Below are 18,991 nucleotides of genomic sequence, written 5' to 3'. Positions count from 1 at the left end.
TTCCCTTCTATTATTGGATTTCTATTCTTCTGTTCAGTTCTTCAAATTTTTCATTCTTTTTGTTACTTTGGGTAACTTCAAATGAACTGTCTTGATTTCATTGATTGTTCACTTGATTGAGTCTGTTGTTAAGTCTCCATTTAGAAGTTTTCATTTCAGGCATATATTCTTTAGCTCTAAATTTTCTGCTTGTTTCATTTTATGGTTTCCATGTCTTTACTAAGCTGCTCATTTTGTTCATGCATTACTCCTGATTTTATTTAGTTACCTGAGTCCTCTTATAGCTCACTCAACTTTTTTTTTTTTATAGATCATTTATTGCTTGACTAATTGTTGGATTTCTCAGGATGAACTGGATGGTGCAACAGTTGCCTTCTTGGGTTTAGATGTTTTTCCTTCATGGAATCCATGTCTAAATCTGCAGCATACAATTTTTAGGTGGTATTTCGTCTTTTAGCCTTGGCACTCCAGTTATACTTTCTCATGTACTTGGCATGGTAGCCATATTTTCACAGATCGACTTCTGAACATGGTATGCTTTGTGGCCACAGCAGCTGCACAATGTGTATGTCTTGTTGAGATCCTTTCCCAACGATGACATTCCCTTTATCATTTCCCTTCTGCAGCTGAGACCAAAAAGACCCTCACTCAACTTCTTTAATATGATTATTTTGAAATTTTTTTCAGAATGTTCATAAATATCAATTTCATTAGGGTTGGCAATATGTGCTTTATTTTGTTTCTGTGTTAGTTTTTGACTGCTATAACAACATATCTGAGGGTAAGTAATTTATAAATAAGTGAAACTTGTTTAACTCACAGTTCTGGAGGTTCAAGAACATGGTGTTGGCACCTACCTGACTTTGGTGAGGACCTCATGGCAGGTGCAATCACAATGGTGGCAGGGTATACAGAATGGTGAAGTGGCACATATGGGTGAAGGGTTCTAGGAGCTGTCAGGCCCCCTAATTGTTGCTGTAGATTCATTCTGAGAGGAGAGGCATGGTGGGGGCAAGAAGCGTGGAGTCACCTCACAGACCCCAGGAGTCGAGTGAAAGCAGGCCAGAGGTGAGTAACCTGCAGACTCGTTTATTTCAGTTGGTACAGCAGCTTAAATAGCCAAGGCAGCCAATCTAGTCAAGGAGCGGTTTATGCTCTAACCAATCACAGCCTATTGCTAGGCAGTATCCGAAGCCATCCATTCACAGCCTGTTGCCAGGCAGGCTCTGTTGCCAGGTGGTTTCCCAGGGGTTTCTGAAGCCACTCCTGAGTAACTGATGTTTGCTTGCCAGTGGCCATCTTGGCATGGCCTCCTCATTCCACCACATTTCCCCCTTTTCATTTATTTTTGAGCAATGGGAGGCATGATTCTTGGCTATACCATTGTTGACCCCATTTCCATGTGGTCTCCATATGTGGCTGGGCCTGTCTTAGGCTGTCTCCCAGGGGATCTTACCCGTCATTGACTAACCAGCCCTCAAAACGGGAGTGCTTGCTCAGATAGGGGTAGGAATGAGGAACAATGGTAATCAGGAATGGCATGACCGCATGCAGGCTGTGGGCCGTTTGAGTGGCTGACCAGAGCTAGTGGGGTATAGAGCAGTAATAGATGTGGCTATGGGCAGTTTCTCAGGGTAGGATGATAGGGCAGCAGCTTGATAATTGGTAGCAGGTGCATCCACTAACAAGGTGAGCTCTCAGTCTTGTTTAGCTGGTTCTGGTTGACTGTCAGTTGCAGGCTTGATGTTTCTGGCTGGTACCAATATGAGCTGTCCTGTATTCTCTGGAAAGACACAAGCATATCCTCAACCCTTGGTTAGCAGAAGGTGTGGTCCCTTCCATTCTCCTGTCAGGGGGTCTTTACACCTAACCGTAGGGGCTGGGGTCTGGGATGGAAAGGATCCCCAGTGTTTATAATCTGGGCTGATCCCTTGGGAATCAAAAGTAAGAAAATTGATAGTGAAAAGGACCTCAGTCAAAGCAAGATGTGGGTCTGGGGGCATATGATTGTTTTTCTGTCTTTGTAAGAGATCTTTAATTGTCCTATGAGTTCTTTCAATGATTGCCTGTCCCTGTGGGTTGTATGGGATACCTGTGGCAGACTGTATGTTCCAAGATTTCAGGAAGGAATTAAATTCCTGAGATGTATATGCTGGCCTGTTATCAGTCTTTATGGTCCAGGGGACAACAAGGACCAGCATGGCTTACTTAACCACCTTTATCACATTACTAGCCTTTTCTCTGGATTGGACTATTGCAAATACAGCCTTTGAATAAGTATCTACCACCACATGGACAAACTTAAGTTTACCAAAGGAGTTAATGTGGGTGACATCCACTTGCTAGAGCTTATTAGAAGCAAGGCCTCATGGGTTCACTCCTGCTTGTTGCAGTGGGCCTAACAGGGCGAGGGGTGCACAATTCTTGCAACAGTGCACTAGATGTTTGCATTGGCTCATTGTTAGCTCCAGGAAAAGGTAACATCTGGAGTAGCCTGTCCACTGGTGATTGTCAGGTGATTGTCAACCTGTCCTGGGAAATTTGTCATTAAAGTTTGAAAGAGCATGCTATTCTGCATCGATGTGGACAGTTCTAATTGTGATAGGGTAGGACCACTATATCTGGCTCTGTGTTAAATATCTTATTGGCATAATATCTTATTTTAAGTCCCATCATAAGGATGGCATCTACTTTGTTAACTATTTTATGACACTCACTCCAGGCTATGTGCACCCAAAAAAGTGGTCCATGTTGTTGCCAAATAACTCCTAAGGGGGCCTTGAGGGTATATATGGTTATGGCAAATAGAGGCACCTGAGGGTCATATCTAAAGGTTTTTAAATTTGACAACTGGGTGTTGATCTTTTTTATAGTGGATTTGGCTGCTGGTGTCAATGTGATTTTTGAAGAAGGGCTGTTCCCCTTAGTAAATCCAATAGCGGTCTAAGCTCTGCAGGTGTTAGGGGAAGGAAGGGCTTCAGCCAATTGATTTGGCCACATAGTTGCTGAAGTTCTTTAAGTGAGCATTTATGCTTCACTTTTAGGTTTGGGCACATTGGAGATATATGGGAGGAGATTTGATAGCCCAAAAATTGAAAGAGAGGAAAATATTGTACATTTTCTGTGGCAATAGACAAACCCAGGAATTGTAAATTTCTTACCATTTCACTCAGGCCTTCAGAGTTGCCGCATTCTCGTGAGCAAGTAAGATATCATCCACATAATGTATGACCAAGCACTGATCTTTAAGTGTGCTGGATGCATGAAAAACGTATCTTTGGCAAATGGCAGGGCTATTTTTCTTGCCTTGTCGGAGTACTGTCCACTGAAATCTTTTTGCAGGGAGCTGAAAATTGGGCTTCTATACTGTAAAGGCGAAGTAGGCCTTATCCTCCTCCATGATGGGAATGGAAAAGAAGTAATCTTTGATATCAATGGTAACTATGTGGTATCCATTAGGAATGGCCCCTGGATGGAGAATGCCAGCCTGGAATGTTCCCATCTTTTTTAATGATTTTGTTAATGGCTGTCAAATCCTGTAGTAGCCTGTATTTTCCCTGTTTCTTTAGTATCACAAAAATGGGCATGCTGTGAGGGCTAGTGGAGGACTCTATGTGTCCCTTTTCCAATTGTTTCTGTACCAATTCTCTAAGGATGCCAAGTTTGGGTTGTAATATTGGCCACTGTTCTACCCAGATGTTCCCTGTTTTTTTCCATTCAATGGGGATTGGGCCTGGATTTTGTATGAGGTGAGCAGTGGCCCCTAGAATTGGGGGTGAATCTTACTTGTAGGCTCTCTATTAAAGCTGTTGGCTTGTGGAGATTTGTGATCCGTAGAAAGGACCACTTGCATTTGTGAGAGCACGTCTCTCCCCCATAAGGTCATGGAAACCTCAGCAATTAGTGCAAAGATAGTTCCCGTATCTCCATTGTCATCTTGCCATGTTACAGGCATGATGACCTGATCAGCCAATTTTAATCCTCGGGCCCAGGGAACTGTCTTCCAATGTTGCATTTTTCTTGTGTCCCTAGTTTTTAAGACAGTGGCATCTGCCCCCATACCAATTAAACCCACAAAGGCAACGTCATCTAAATATAGGGTCGATTTTGGCCTCAGATTGAAGATAGGCATTGACCAGTTAATGGTGGTGGGACTCCCTCTTACTTGCTGGGCTGAGGGCTGCTCTGCTGGAGGTTTAAGGGCTTGGTCTTGCAATCTTTTGCCCAATGAAAGCCCCCCCCCCTTTTTTTTTATCTGAGACACAGTGTTTTGGGCTTGCCCCATTTGTCAACATTTGGGCAGTTTCGCTGCAGGTGTCCCGTTTCCTGACATCCCCAACAAACTGGAGGATCATTAGACTTCCTTGTGTTCAGTTTGTTAATGGCTGCAGTTAGGGCCTGTATGGGTGTATCAGCAGGGTTTACCTCCTTTGCAGCTACTATCCATTTAGAAATGTCTTCATTACAGACTGGGGCGATTGCAGCTTTTTCCTCTTTGGTAGCACCTTCCCAAGCTAATTGTTTGACCAAATTGTCTTGATCAGGGCCAAGTGGCAATCTCTTCTCTACTGCCTCCAAGACTCTGGCAAGGAAATCAGGGAACCATTCGCCTGGGCCTTGAACTAGATTTTTAAAGAGCTGTCTATAATTAGGAGGATTTATATTTTTTAAGGCTCTAAGTGCCAAATCTCTGACCTGATCAAAATACGCAACTACCCCAATGTGGGTCTGTTCATGAGGATATATGTAGGTGCCAAGGCTTGTAAGCATATCAAATGTTACTGCTATTCCATAGGCAGCATTATTCCTTGCCACAGTTTCAGCCTCTTACTCATAGGAGGCTTTCTACTGTAAGAACTGTGGTCTCGACAAACGTGCTTTGAGCAGTGTAACCCAGTCAAAATGAGTTTAAAGTTTCGCTACCCATTGTGTGAGTACTTGTCCAAAGTAGGGAGAGTCAAACCTGACTCTTGAGAAGCCTTTTTTAGCATAGTAAGGTCATTTATAGGCATTGGAATCCAGGGCCTGAATTCTGCATCCACTCCTACATTAACGGCAAACATGTGGGTGGGATGGGGTCTAGTGGCTGCCCTGAGAGCCTGGGTACCCGAGGGCTGCCACAAATGTGGGGATCCTCACTGGGTGCAAATGGGATGACCTCGCATGGGTTATTGCCTCGAGGTTGTCTAAGTTCATCCCAGGAGTCTTTGGGAGGTGGCTGACTAGGCATTGCTACATTGTTTAGTGTCATGTCATTTTCACTGTGGCAGCTCTCTCTCCCTAAGTCATCAACTATTGCCTGTGAGGCAGAGGCCTGGAGTTACAGGCTCTTATCATTCACAGATTCATTGTGTTTGGTAATATGTGTGGGATTCTGAGAGAGGGTATCTTTCCCATGTTTGAGTGTTAAAGAGCAGCACGCCATGCCAACTCTAGCCAAAGGAAAGACACCCACAGCACTGCAGCCATAACAAAACAAATTTCTAGCACCTCAGTGGCTGATGGCATTATGCAGGGGGTTCCCCACATTAGACGAACAGACAGTGGTGTGTCAGATTGTACGTATGTCCTGTGCTTAGTGGGGGACTTCCTTGATTCGTTAGGTCAAGGCTGTATGCCCATGCGGTTCTCCAGAGCGTCACCTCTCTAGAGTGAGGGAAGATGACTTGGTTCCGAATTCTTGGATGATCAGTCCCTTATGTGAATTTGCCAGGTGAACTGAAAGTAAAAGGAGGAGCCAAGGAGCAGCGTACGCCTCAGGGTGGTGTGTGCCTAACCTGGGGTCACTTAGACTGAGGACAAGGACAAGGAAAGGGGCGTAGGAGGGGGTTCTGTGTTCACTCTCACAGAACCGAACAGCATAAAAAACACTGAGGGGCCTACTTGCCGAAATCAAGGGGGGACCTCGCTGAGTCTGACATGCTGTCTCTTTCTCAGTCATGTTGGCGCGCTAGATATTGAAGTGGATTCGTTCTGAGAGGAGAGGCATGGTGGGGGCAAGAGGCACAGAGTCACCACACAGATCCGGGGATCTGGCTGAAGTGGGCCAGAGGTGAGCAGCCTGCAAACTCATTTATTTCAGTTGGTACAGCAGCTTAAATAGCCAAGGCAGCCAATCCAGTCAAGGGGCGGTTTATGGCCCAACCAATCACAGCCTATTGCTAGGCAGTATCTGAAGCCATCCATTCACAGCCTGTTGCCAGGCAGGCTCCGTTGCCAGGTGGTTTCCCAGGGGGTTTCTGAAGCCACTCCTGAGTAACTGATGTTCGCTTGCCAGTGGCCATCTTGACATGGCCTTCTCATTCCGCCACACCTAATAACTACTCATTTGTTTTTGGTGGAAATTCTTTTTTCAATTTTTATTTATGTATTTCATTTTATTTGAAAAGCAGAGAGAGAGAGAGAGAGAGAGAGAGATCTGAAGAGCACAGGGATGAAGGAGCCAGCCTGGAGGCTGAGGTTACAGAGACCTGATGCCGCGGCCACATAGGACCTAAGACCACAGAGGCTATTTCATTGCTAGGGGCTGTATGGTGTTTGAATCTGCCTAGTTTCCTAGGACCGAGAGAGAGAGAGATAGAGAGATAGAGAGAAAGAGAGATGGAAAGAAAGCCTCTATCTTTTTGTTCCTCCTCTTATGCCTGTAATAACCAGAAACTCTGAGTCTCCTTTGTGGGTGGTAGAAACCCAAGTATTTGGGTCATCATCTGCTGACTCCCAAGGTGTGCACTAACAGGAATTTGTATCATAAGTAGAGTGTCAGGGACTCAAACTAGGTGCTCTGAAAAGGGATGGAGGCATCCTAAGTAGTGACCTAACTGCAGTAGCACATTCCTGACCCTAATAACTCATTCTAGTGAAAGCTAACTGGAGCCATGCCAGAACTACATCAATCTCTTCTGAGGTCAGTTCCCCCAGTGATGTAATCACTTTCCATTCCACCTCTTAAAGGTTCCACCAGCTCTCACCATCACCACACTGGGGACTAAATTTTCCGCACATAGAAGTTTTGGAGAAATGCCTTATTGAAACAATAATTTTGATGATATCATGTTTCCCTGATTATGTGTGATCCTTATGGCCATGCATTGGTTTCTGTGCATTTGAAGAAACAGGTACTTAGTCCATTCCTTTGAGGTTACATCATCTGGGAAAGCCCTTCATCAGTCAGCCCATCCAGAGATTCTGGACAGGCTGTCTGGTAGGGTCTGTAGGACAATTTACTGTTAAGAGTCCTCAGCCATGCTGGCTTGGTGCCTGCTTCAGTAGGTGATTGGATCCAGTCCCATCCTTGAGCTTGACACTCAACCCTGGTCCTCAAGGGCTAGCCTGAGCCCACAGTTTACTAGATTGCGCCTGTTGGCTGGGTCTATGGTACTGGCCCTAGAGCCTGAGTAAAGAAGACTGAGCCTGGAGTTGGAGACTGCAGGAACAAGCCTGGATCCTGGGGCCAATATGAAGCTAGAGTTCATGGGAGGAGACCTATTAAGCAGGTTTCTAAGGGTGATCATAGGTCCTGTGTCCATGAGAGTGAGCCTGGGCTCTGTATTAGCAGAGGCAAACCTGGTGCTGAGATAGTACTGAATCTGCAGAGGCTATTCTGGCAATGAGATTGGCCTGGTTCCTGGGTCCATGGGAGCTGATCTGGAGCCCTAGAGGGATGACCTAGTGATGGGGGTAAGTTTGGAGCCTGAATCTGAACCCAGGGAAGCAGGACTCTGTCCTGTAACCTGGGTCCACAGGAGTGGTCTTGGAGCCTGAGTCTATTTTGGCTGGCCTAGTGCTGGGAGAGGCTGGACCTTGGATCTGAAGGAGCACAGGGATGAAGGAGCCAGCCTGGAGGCTGAGGCTACAGAGACCTGATGCCGGGGCCACATGGGACCTAAGACCACAGAGGCTATTTCATTGCTAGGGGCTGTATGGTGTTTGAATCTGCCTAGTTTCCTAGGACCTAGAGAAAATCTGGCCCTGGGGCTGATCTGGAGGTAAGGGCTACCAGGTCTGGCCTGGAGAATGTCTAGGGAAGCTAGACTGGCACTGAGGTGGGCCTGGAAACAGTGTATGGGGCCTACCGGCAGACAAGGGCCACGGGGGCTGGCCTGGCATTGAAACTGATACTGGCCTGAAGTTTGGAACTTCGGGGACCTGACTGGTGTTGTTTTACTGGGGCAGGCCCAGAACTGGTATCTAAGGCCAAGTTCTAAGCCCACTTCACTCTCTTTCCCCCACATGAAGAACATCTCTCCCAGTATTGTGCAAATTGGGGTTGGGGCAATGGTGACATGGGTAATATAAAACTGTGCTTCTTATTTTTGTCAACACATTTTTTCTTATTTCTGTGCCACATCCAGATGCTGTAACTTCTCATCAAGTTTCCTTAGCTCTTGAGAAGTTATTTTTGCATCTGGATAGTTCTACAAAGTGCTATTTCTATGAGGAGAGAGCCACTAGACAGTTCCATATTGCTATCTTGCCCACACCACTCCATTTACTAAAGCTCTAGAATCTCTACAGCTTTGGAACTAAAACCAAAAAAAAAAAAAAAAAAAAAAAAAAAAAAAAAAAGCTGCAAAACAAGAAACAAAAAAGCAAAACCCAGAGAGGTAGAAGTCAATACCTCTTCCTATGCATTATCATCTACTAGAAGTTGGGTGGGCACAGACAGAGCTGGTGCCAACTCTCAGTGTGTAATGCAACCTTGATTATCTTTGCTTTCATAGGCATTTAGGAAAATAACGTTCTGCTTTATTATAAAATACACAGGAAAAGACAAACTATTTTCTTCTACTCCATCTTTCCTTTGAAAAAGGAACTGAATTGAAAGATGAGAATAAAGACAACTGGATATCACAGAGTGGGCAGGTTCAAAGTACTAGAACTTACTTTGGGAGATTCAGAGGATTCGGACAATAATATTCATCAGTATCTGGGTCCTCTCCAAATCCAGAGACACAAGGACTGTAAGCTTCTGTTCCTTGAGGTCAGGCATTGCCTAATAATGACTAGACATGGTCAATGAAATGTGAGTAGGAATGACACATGGCACTTCTAGTCTAGATCACTGGTGTGGGATCGCCAAACAATGGGGCTATTTGGGATAGGGATGGTAAGACAGGATACAACAGAGCATCTTCAAACCTTGATTGCAACCACCACGGGAGGGCAAGTTGTCCTGGACACTATCATGGACTGCAGAGAACTTTCTGTGGATTAGACGTAAACCTTTGTGCTCTCCCCCATCTAGAACTTGAGAGAGTGCTGATGAGAAGAAAAAGGTTTCTGTTGTGCCGAAAACCATTCAGAAGAAGCAGAAGAATTTCACAGAAGTGCCCGAGAAACATGTTTGCCTGAAGGACTTTTTAAAAGGCAGGCAAATAGCTTATCTATGAAAAAGCTAAGCACTATCACAAGATAGGCGGATGCATAGGACTGGGCTTTGAATGGCAGGGAAGGCAAGAAAAGCTGGTGATTTCTATGTATCCACACAGCCCACATTGGCATTTGTGATTGGAAACAGAGGTAACAATATTGTGAGCCCCAGAGTGAAGTGTTCACTTCAGCTTCACCAGATCCTCACTGGCACCTCTGTTAAGCTCAGCAAAGCTTAAGCTGACATGCTGAAGATTGTGAAATCCTCTATTACATGGGGGTACCTGAATCTGAAGTCAGTAAATGAGCTAACTTAAAAGTGGGATCATGGCAAACTCAGTCCGAAGTAAACTGGCTTAACAGAGAACACTGATTGCCCGATCTCTTGGTCAGTTGGGCATCATCTGAATGGAAGATCTGATTCGTGAGATACAGACTTTGGGGAAAGGATATGAGGAAGCAAATAACTTCCTAAGGCCCTTCAACTTATCTTCTCCATGAGGTGAGATGAAGAAATGACCAATTGTGTAGAGGATGAACATGCTGGCAACAGCATAGAACAGATTAACAGGCTTATTACGAAGAAGAATCAAGGGCCTACCGTGCTGTCTCTGTAATCTGGTCAGATAATAAATTGAGGCTGCTCTTAAATTGAAAGAAAAAAGAAGCACAATCCTCTGTGGGGTTGAATGGGGGTAGAATAGCAACTTATTCCAGCTTATGTTGAACAGTACAGGGAGTATGGATATTACTTTTACTCTTCTTTTGGTAACTTTCTTTACATTTTGCTGTTTCTAAGAAGGCACACCATTGCAAAGTTTGCCCACTTCTGTTTTGTTTTTGCTCCATCTCAAACCTAGGATACAAGATGCATGGAAGGTTGCAACTGTTGGATTGATATGAAGAAGTGGCTGCTCCTTTTCTCTTCAGAATTACTTTCATCACCTAATGGTTTACACAATAATGGTCTCCACAGACACCAGGTACCTGTTTTCAGGCACTTCCTCCATTCTGGCCATACCGTACTCTACCCTTATTCTAATACAGAAGAGTGAAAGGAAAGCAAGTGGTATTAGCAGGCTCCATCAGTGGGTACCCTCTCCCCTCACCAAGCCAGGAGGAATTGTGACACTTCAGGAGGTCCAGGTTCCTCTTTGTAAAGTAGTAGGCCTCATTTTTACCTTCCATTCACCACAGAATCTGCAGACTTATTTCTTGGCAAGGCATATTTAATGTGGTTTGGTTGTCTTCTTCCCACCCCTCCCAGGGTATGAAAATAATATATCTCAAGTGACTTAGAAAGGAAGTATTCCTGAAAGATACTTTACATTATTTCTGTGGTTTGTTAACCATCCCGTCGTGTCTTCATTCCATGTTTTTCTTTTTTTTTTTCTTAAAGATCTATTTATTTTACTTGAAAGTCAGAGTTACAGAAAGGCAGAGGCAGAGAGAGAGAGCAGTCTTCCATCCGCTGATTCACTCCCCAAATGGCCGTAGGAGAGAGCTGGATTGGAAGTGGAGCAGCTGGGACTCAAACCAGTACCCATATGGGATGCCAGCACTGCAGGTGGCAGCTTTACTCCCTCTGCCACAGCACTGGCCCTCTATGTTTTTCTTAATATACTCCATCCCTGAGGCTTTATATCACAATGTTGACATGCAAATCATTCTGGTTGTCATTTAATTGGGTATAATCACAGATTAATGTAATTTTTCATAACATTTACCTAAAAATGTATTGTCATGCTTTAAAAAATAATTGTAAAATGTAACAGTAAAATTATACAAACTGTAAGACAAAAAATTAATAAAATCTATTGAATTTTGTATTCTTATTAATACCAGAGGTGGAAACCTTTTTTTCAGGTTTCATTTGAACTTATTTCAAAATATTTTGTTCCTTCCTACTAACTAAATTACATTTCTTGATTTCAGTACATAATCTTATTTTCACATTTCTGGTCTGAGGTAGACGGGAAATCTAACTTAAAGTTGAAGGCCAAAGAATGTTCTAACTCAAACTGGGTTTAATTACTTAGGTTTTTAATTAGATGTGATAAGGCCAAATTGCTTGCAGTGATGGACACATCAACTGTGATAGGGTTTGTATGGATCCTGGTTTACACTGAGTTGGGAAACATAAATACATATCTCTATATCCAGTCTTTTTGTTTACTCAAATCTCATCTTTGGAAATTTAATTGTGAATATTCAGGGTCAGTTCCAAATGAAAATTGTGGCACAGATATTGTTAAAAGATGGATTTTGGCTATACTCCATTCTAAGCTGTGCTCAAAGGGCACATGTGCTTTGATGGCAAAACTTGGAGACACATTTGTACAGAATTTGACCTAAGGTGATTGGATTGGATTGGTTGTCATGTACAGAACATGAATTTTGAATTTTCAAATTATCCACAGAAGGCATCTTTGGCCAGAACTCTTAGTTGAGGCTAAAAAAAAGGCTAAAAAGGATTCTGAAATATGTGCAATGGATCACTCAACTCTTTAAGGTAAATGTGAATCATGGTGCAATAATAGAGTAAATCTGAAACACAGTGTGCTCTTATAGTTTACTTAGATTAGCACTTGGCTGCAAACTTTAAAGAAAGTTTTAGCTAGCCTTCCTCAAAGAACTGGTAACCTCTGAATACAACTTTGGCTGAGAGAGAATAAAATCAGAAGGTTCTCATAGATGCAGGCATTCCTCTTCCTCCTCTAAGATTCCTTTAAGCACATGGTTATCCATGATATTGTTGCTTCTACTTGTTTACTTTTTACAGTCATAGACTGCAATATTTGTTTTTAAGGCTTATTATCAATAAGCTGACAATGAAATTTGAGTGTTTAAGTAATAATGTAGGGGAGAGAAAGTAATATCTTTTTGGTATCCATCACAAGGTTCATGGCTGAGGCACCTGTGATAAAATACAGATTTATAAGAGAAAAGCATAAAAATTAATTCTAGTTTTATGTGACATTGGAACTTTCAGAAAAGAAGACCTAAAGAAATAGGAAATCTTTGTTATCTTTATGTTTAGATTTAATGAAGAGTGAACAGTTGGGGGAAATAATTACTGGACAGAGGGTATATGATATATGGTACAGAGGGTATATGATAATAAACTGAGGGGGAATTTAGAAAGGCCAGTTCGTTCAAATTTGTCATTGTACCCTTTTGTCTTCAAAGATAAGGAAGTTCTGTTCCTCCAGGTATAGGGTAGGCAACTTTCCTATGGGAGTCTCATGAACTGTTTGAGAAGATCAGGGAGCTCTCCGATGGTCTGGTTCAGGGGACAAAGGCAGGAAAATGTCAGAGTGGCAATCCTACTTCTGATGTTTCCTCAAATATCAAAGTGCCATATTTTGGGCTAGCATATTTTAAACCTCAAACATACTCTTAAGGAAAATTCTGTTTTTTTTTTTTTTTTTTTTTTTTTTACATTTTTAACTTTTATTTAATAAATATAAATTTCCGAAGTACAACTTTTGGATTATAGCGACTTTTTCCCCCCATAACCTACCTCACAACTGCAACCATCCCATCTCCCACTCCCTCTCCCATCCCATTCTTAAGATTCATTTTCCATTATCTTTATATACAGAAGATCAACAGTATATGCTAAGTAAAGATTTCAACAGTTTGCACCCACACAAACACACAAAATATAAAGTACTGTTTGAATACTGGTTATACCGTTAATTCACATAGTACAACACATTAAGGACAGAGATCCTACATGGGGAGTAAGTGCACAGTGACTCCTGTTGTTGATTTAACAATTGACACTCTTATTTATGGCATCAGTAATCACCTGAAGCTCTTGTCATGAGTTGCCAAAGTTATGGAAGCCTTTTGAGTTCACAAACTCCGATCTTATTTAGACAAGGTTGTAGTCAAAGTGGAAGTTCTCTCCTCCCTTCAGAGAAAGGTACCTCCTTCTTTCTTTGATGGCCCGTTCTTTCTGCTGGGATCTTACTCACAGAGATCTTTCATTTAGGTCTTTTTTTTTTTTTTTAATGCCACAGTGTCTTGGCTTTCCATGCCTGAAATACTCTCATGGGCTTTTCAGCCAGATCCAAATGCCTTAAGGGCTGATTCTGAGGCCAGAGTGCTGTTTAGGACATCTACCATTCTATGAGTCTGCTGTGTATCCTGCTTCCCATGTTGGATTGTTATCTCCTTTTTAATTCTATCAGTTAGTATTAGCAGGCACTAGTCTTGTTTATATGATCCCTTTGACTGATCAATTATGAACTGAAGCTGATCACTTGGACTAGTGAGATGGCATTGGAACATGTTACCTTGATGGGATTGAATTGGAATCCCCTGGCACGTTTCTAACTCTACCCTTAAGGGTAAGTCCGATTGAGCATGTGCCGAACTGTATATCTCCTCCCTCAGGACAAGGGCTTATCAAGTCATTGTTTCTCATAGTGTCCATTTCACTTCAACAGGTTTCCTTCTAGGTGCTTACTTAGTTGTCACCGACCAGGGGGAACATATGGTATTTGTCCCTTTGGGACTGACTTATTTCACTCAGCATGATGTGTTCCAGATTCCTCCATTTTGTTGCAAGTGACCAGGTTTCATTTTTTTAACTGCTGTATAGTATTCTATAGTTACATATCCCATAATTTCTTTTTCCAGTCTACTGTTGATGGGCATTTAGGTTGCTTCCATGTCTTAGCTATTGTGAAGTGAGCTGCAATGGACATTGAGGTGCAGACAACTCTTTTATTTTTGTATTTTTATATCTTTATTTTATTTTATTTAATTTCCTTTGGGTAAATTCCAAGGAGTGGAATGTCTGGGTTGTATGCTAGGGTTATATTCAGGAAAATCTTAATATCTGTTCATACTAAAATTTCATATATTCAAGAAAGATCTTACCAACCTAATCTATTGGAACAATACATTAAAGTTAATTGTGCTAGTTAAGATAAGCTCAATTATTCTTGGTTCTAATGAATTCTAAAATTTCAGAAGTTTAAAACATCTGCTTGAGATCCAATTCTGTTGTGTGTAGCAGCATGGGGTTGGTGGGTGGATGTGAAAGGAGTACCTTCTGTCCAGAGCTAGGATAGTAGAGATTTCATGTCCACAATGCCAGAACATCAAGTACGCACAGCACAAGGCTGACCATACACTGACTTGTAAAAGTTGCTGCTTGAAACTGACATGCATCACTTCTGCTCACCTTTCATTGGTCAAAGATATTTATATGTCCACTTCTTCCTTGTCCTTTGAAGTATAACCATATCAATTTCTTTGAACTAAAAATATTTGGTGAGCAACATAAAACCACTGAACTGTAATCAACTAATTGCTGAAGAGTGTTTTATTAGTTCAACTATCAATTCTTTGTGTCTCCCAGACACATCTAGACTTATATCTGTACACCAGCTAAATTGACTTCCTCATAAACCTCAAAATGATCTAAGATGTAGCAGTAAAGTTTAAAAGGAGTAGGTGAATAGCCAGCCACTCAGAATTTCACTCTTTGGGGGAACACAATGGAAGCGGACAAGGAATTAACAAGCCAAGTAGTTGCTCTGGTATAGAAATGAGAGAAGATAGGATTTAAACTCAGAAGACATGTTTTAATATCTAACTTTAAAATTTACTGGCTAATTATATGTCTAATAAAAACCTTCTCCAGGCTTTATTTTCTCCACATGAATGATAAAGAATTCACACACAACTTTAATTGATGAGTCTTGTTGACTCATAAGCACTATATAACTATCATAGAAATGAAGTATATTTTACTCTGAGCCCTGAATATCACTGAGCTGTGCCCAGGATTTAATGAATTCACAATTCTTCTCAGAAAATAGAATTGGTGTTTGGCATGGTCCTAACTCATAATATTTGTATATTTCAGAAGCTCTAGCTTAAATTTATATAATGTAATAGTAATGAAATGATATTTTATAATATTTTACAGTATTGTTTCACACTATAACACCTAACACTCATTATTTGACATCATTGATTTGACATCCACTGAGACTGTTGGAACTCTTAAGAGTTTGGTAAAGTTGCAGGATAAAAAATTAACACACAAAAATCAATAGCCTTCATGTACCAGACAATACTATGGCTGAGAAAGAACTTTTAAGATCAGTCCCATTCACAATAGCTACAAAAAATTTAAAATTTAAGAAATTAAACAAGAATAAATTTAAACAAGGATGTGAAAGATCTCTAAGATGAAAATGACAAAACATTAAAGGAAGAAACAGAACACATAGAAAAATGGACAAATCATCCATGTTCATGGACTGAAGAATTAATATCAAAATGTCCGTAGTACTGAAAGCAATTTGCAGATTGAATGCGAATGCAATTAAAATACTGATGACATTCTTCTCAGATCTAGAAAAATTGATGTTAAAATTCATATGGAAACAAAAGACTTCCCAAACACTAAAGCAATCTTAAACAACATAAATAAAGCCAGTGTCAATTGTTAAATCAGTAATGGGAGTCACTGTGCACCTGCTCCCCATGTAGGATCTCTGTCCTTAATGTGTTGGACTATGCAAATTAACGGTAAAACTACTACTCAAACAGTACTTTATACTTTGTGTATCTGTGTGGGTGCAAACTGTTGAAATCTTTACTTAGTATTTACTAAGCTGATCTTCCGTATATAAAGATAATGGAAAATGAATCTTAATGAAGAATGGGATGGGAGAGGGAGTGGGAGATGGTATGGTTGCGGGTGTGAAGGAGGGGGGGAAGCCATTATAATCCAAAAGTTGTACTTTCAAAATTTATATTTATATAAATTTATATTTATATTTATATTATATAAATTATATTTATATTTATTAAATAAAAGTTAAAAAAAGAAAACTGCTGAGATGTTGGATGTTCTGACAACAATAAGTAGATGAGGTGATGGGTGTGTTAATTATTTGATTTAATCATTGTACAATGTATGCATATAGCAAGACATCCCATTGTAAATTGCAAATATATAAAATTTTGTCAATTGTACTTTAATAACTATGAGTAAAAATTTAAAAATAAAGAAAAGTAATAACTTGTGAGGAGTAATGCAGATTACAATGTGCTTTTGAAGATGCCGTTTCCTGTGTTTCAAAATAAATCTCTAAGAACTTACATATTTTAAATCTTATTAATTTTATTTATTTGAAAAGCAGTTACACAGAGAAAGACAGAGACAGACAGATAGACAGAGTTTCCATCTAATGATTCACTCCCAGATGCTCACAATAGCCAGAACTGGTCCTGGCTGAAGCCAGTAGACACAAACTCAGTCCAAGTCTCCTAAGTGGCCAGCAGGGATTCAAACACTTGAGCCATCATCACCTGCTGCTTCCCAGAGTCTGCAGTGGCAGGAAGTTGGAACTGGGAGCCAGAGCTGGGAACTGAACCCAGGCACTCCAGGATGAGATGCAGGCATCTTTACTACCAAGCTAAACATCCGTCCTAGAAGTGACACATTTATCCCTGAGTTACCAGCAAGGAAGCTAAGACTCAAAAGGGTACCTAAGGCAAGTTCAGGGATGGAATGAGTGTTAGTGAGAGGCAATTTCGGAGAAAATTTTTGGAGAGAATATTTTCAAGGATTTATACTTTGTTAAAAGAAGGAAATGGGTAATCTAGAACTGAAAAAATATAGTATCTAAAATTAAGAACTTATTAGATGAATTTAAGAGTATATTGGAAAGCCAAGTTTACAGGACAAGTGAACTAAAAGACAAGTCATTATAAGATAAATTAGAGGGTAAAGTGAATGAAAATGTGTAAGATGATTCAAAAGCCTAACATAAATATAACAAGAAAAACAGAAGGAAAAAGGAGAGAAAATTTGTGGAATCACTTTGTTTTCTAAACATGATAAAAAATTTTAACTGAGAGATTCATGAATTTCTATGAATCCAAAGTTGAAGATAAACAATATCAAAATATACCGCAGAATCTTCCAGAAGCCAAATACAATGAGGAAAACTTAAAATCAATACCTTAAGAAGAGAAAAGATACTAGCTACTAGCAATAAATCTAGTTTCTCAACAGAAATAATGCAAACTAGAAGATAATATAAAAATGTTAAAAAAACCGCCGGAATTTAAGGACGCCAGTGGGCCTGCAGCAGGCATAGGACTCTGGGTGAGAAGCTTCCCGGCTTTAGTGATTGGTCATTGTCATGACAACCCAAGGGAGCCTGGTCGCGAACCGAGGCCGGTGCTTCAAGTGGGCCAGTGAGCTGAGCAGGCCTGGAGGAGGCAGCAGGGGCTGAAGTGACTGGAGTAGTGGCCAGGGAGACTCATTGTACCCAGTTGGTTATTTGAACAAGTGCCTGATACAAGCGTGCAAGAGACAGGCCGGATCCTGGTGGAGAATCGCTGCTGGGATATTGCCTTGGGTCCCCTGAAACAGATTCCCAAGAACCTCTTCATTATGTACATGGCAAGCAATACTATCTCCATCTTCCCCACAATGATGGTGTGTATGATGGCCTGGCCACCCATTCAGGCACTTATGAGTATTTCAGCTACTTTCAAGATGCTAGAACGTTCAAGCCAGAAATTTCTTCAGAGTTTGGTCTATTATTGGGAACCTGATGGGTTTGGTGTTGGCTGTTTACAGGTGCTGGCCTATGGGATTGCTGCCTATGCACTCACCAGATTGGTTAGCCTTTCTTGAGCCCCCTCAAAGAATGGAGTTCAGTGGTGGAGGATTACTTCTGTGAACCTGAGTAAGAAGCCCCCTGGCCTATGTATTTGCTTTGCATGTACATCCTTCTTTAGTCTCCATTGGCTCTTAAGCACATCCTTAAAGTAATCACTGATGTTGGAAACAACCAAAAGCTGATTTCCCCCTAGAGAGACAGATTCCAGAAGGACAATATACATATTACTGCTGTCATAAAGAAATTGTACCACAACCCCTGACTGAAAGTGTGGAAAAATTTATTTAAATTTCTAATACAAAGTAAAACAATAAATATGATGGAAACTCTATGTAAACAAAAGAACAGTTGCTGCAAAATCAATAACCATAGCAACATCTCCTCTCAATAAATTAAAGGGTAAAGAACAATGCTTAAAAAGGTTGCAAAAGTTTGCTTTTAAATCTGTTTCCTTAATATGTCACTTCTATTTAAACAAGATAGATATAAAAATTCTGATGGAGACATTTGTGGAAGAAACTAATGCCTGATTCAGGTAATATGTGATGAAAAGAAAAATAAACCAGACAGAAAGAGCACATTAAAAAAAATTGCCAGCTGATAAATTCACACACAAATTACCTAATCCATCAAAAAATGAAGATCAACATAATTTTTTTTTTTCACAGGCAGAGCGGACAGTGAGAGAGAGAGACAGAGAGAAAGGTCTTCCTTTTGCCGTTGGTTCACCCTCCAATGGCCGCCGCTGCTGGCACGCTGCGGCCAGCGCACTGCGCTGATCTGAAGGCAGGAGCCAGGTACTTATCCTGGTCTCCTATGGGGTGCAGGGCCCGAGAACTAGGGCCATCCTCCACTGCACTCCCTGGCCACAGCAGAGAGCTGGCCTGGAAGAGGGGCAACCGGGACAGAATCCGGGGCCCCGACCGGGACTAGAACCTGGTGTGCCGGCACCG

At 41.3% G+C, this 18,991-nt stretch overlaps 3 pseudogenes; 2 read left to right on the top strand and 1 right to left on the bottom strand.

Moving 5' to 3' along the window:
* Positions 1-342: 342 nt before the first annotated feature.
* Positions 343-613, bottom strand: LOC108177924 (large ribosomal subunit protein eL37 pseudogene; annotated as a pseudogene).
* Positions 614-1,002: 389 nt separating this feature from the next.
* Positions 1,003-9,986, top strand: LOC138849516 (large ribosomal subunit protein uL30-like; annotated as a pseudogene).
* A 7,566-nt stretch (positions 9,987-17,552) lies between these two features.
* On the top strand, positions 17,553-18,098 carry LOC100338671 (ER membrane protein complex subunit 4 pseudogene; annotated as a pseudogene).
* Positions 18,099-18,991: the final 893 nt, after the last annotated feature.

Source organism: Oryctolagus cuniculus, chromosome 4, assembly GCF_964237555.1.
Source record: "Oryctolagus cuniculus chromosome 4, mOryCun1.1, whole genome shotgun sequence".
Classification (NCBI taxonomy): domain Eukaryota; kingdom Metazoa; phylum Chordata; class Mammalia; order Lagomorpha; family Leporidae; genus Oryctolagus; species Oryctolagus cuniculus.
Note: the sequence above shows the minus strand (reverse complement) of the source record. Positions and strands in the feature narration are given on the sequence as shown.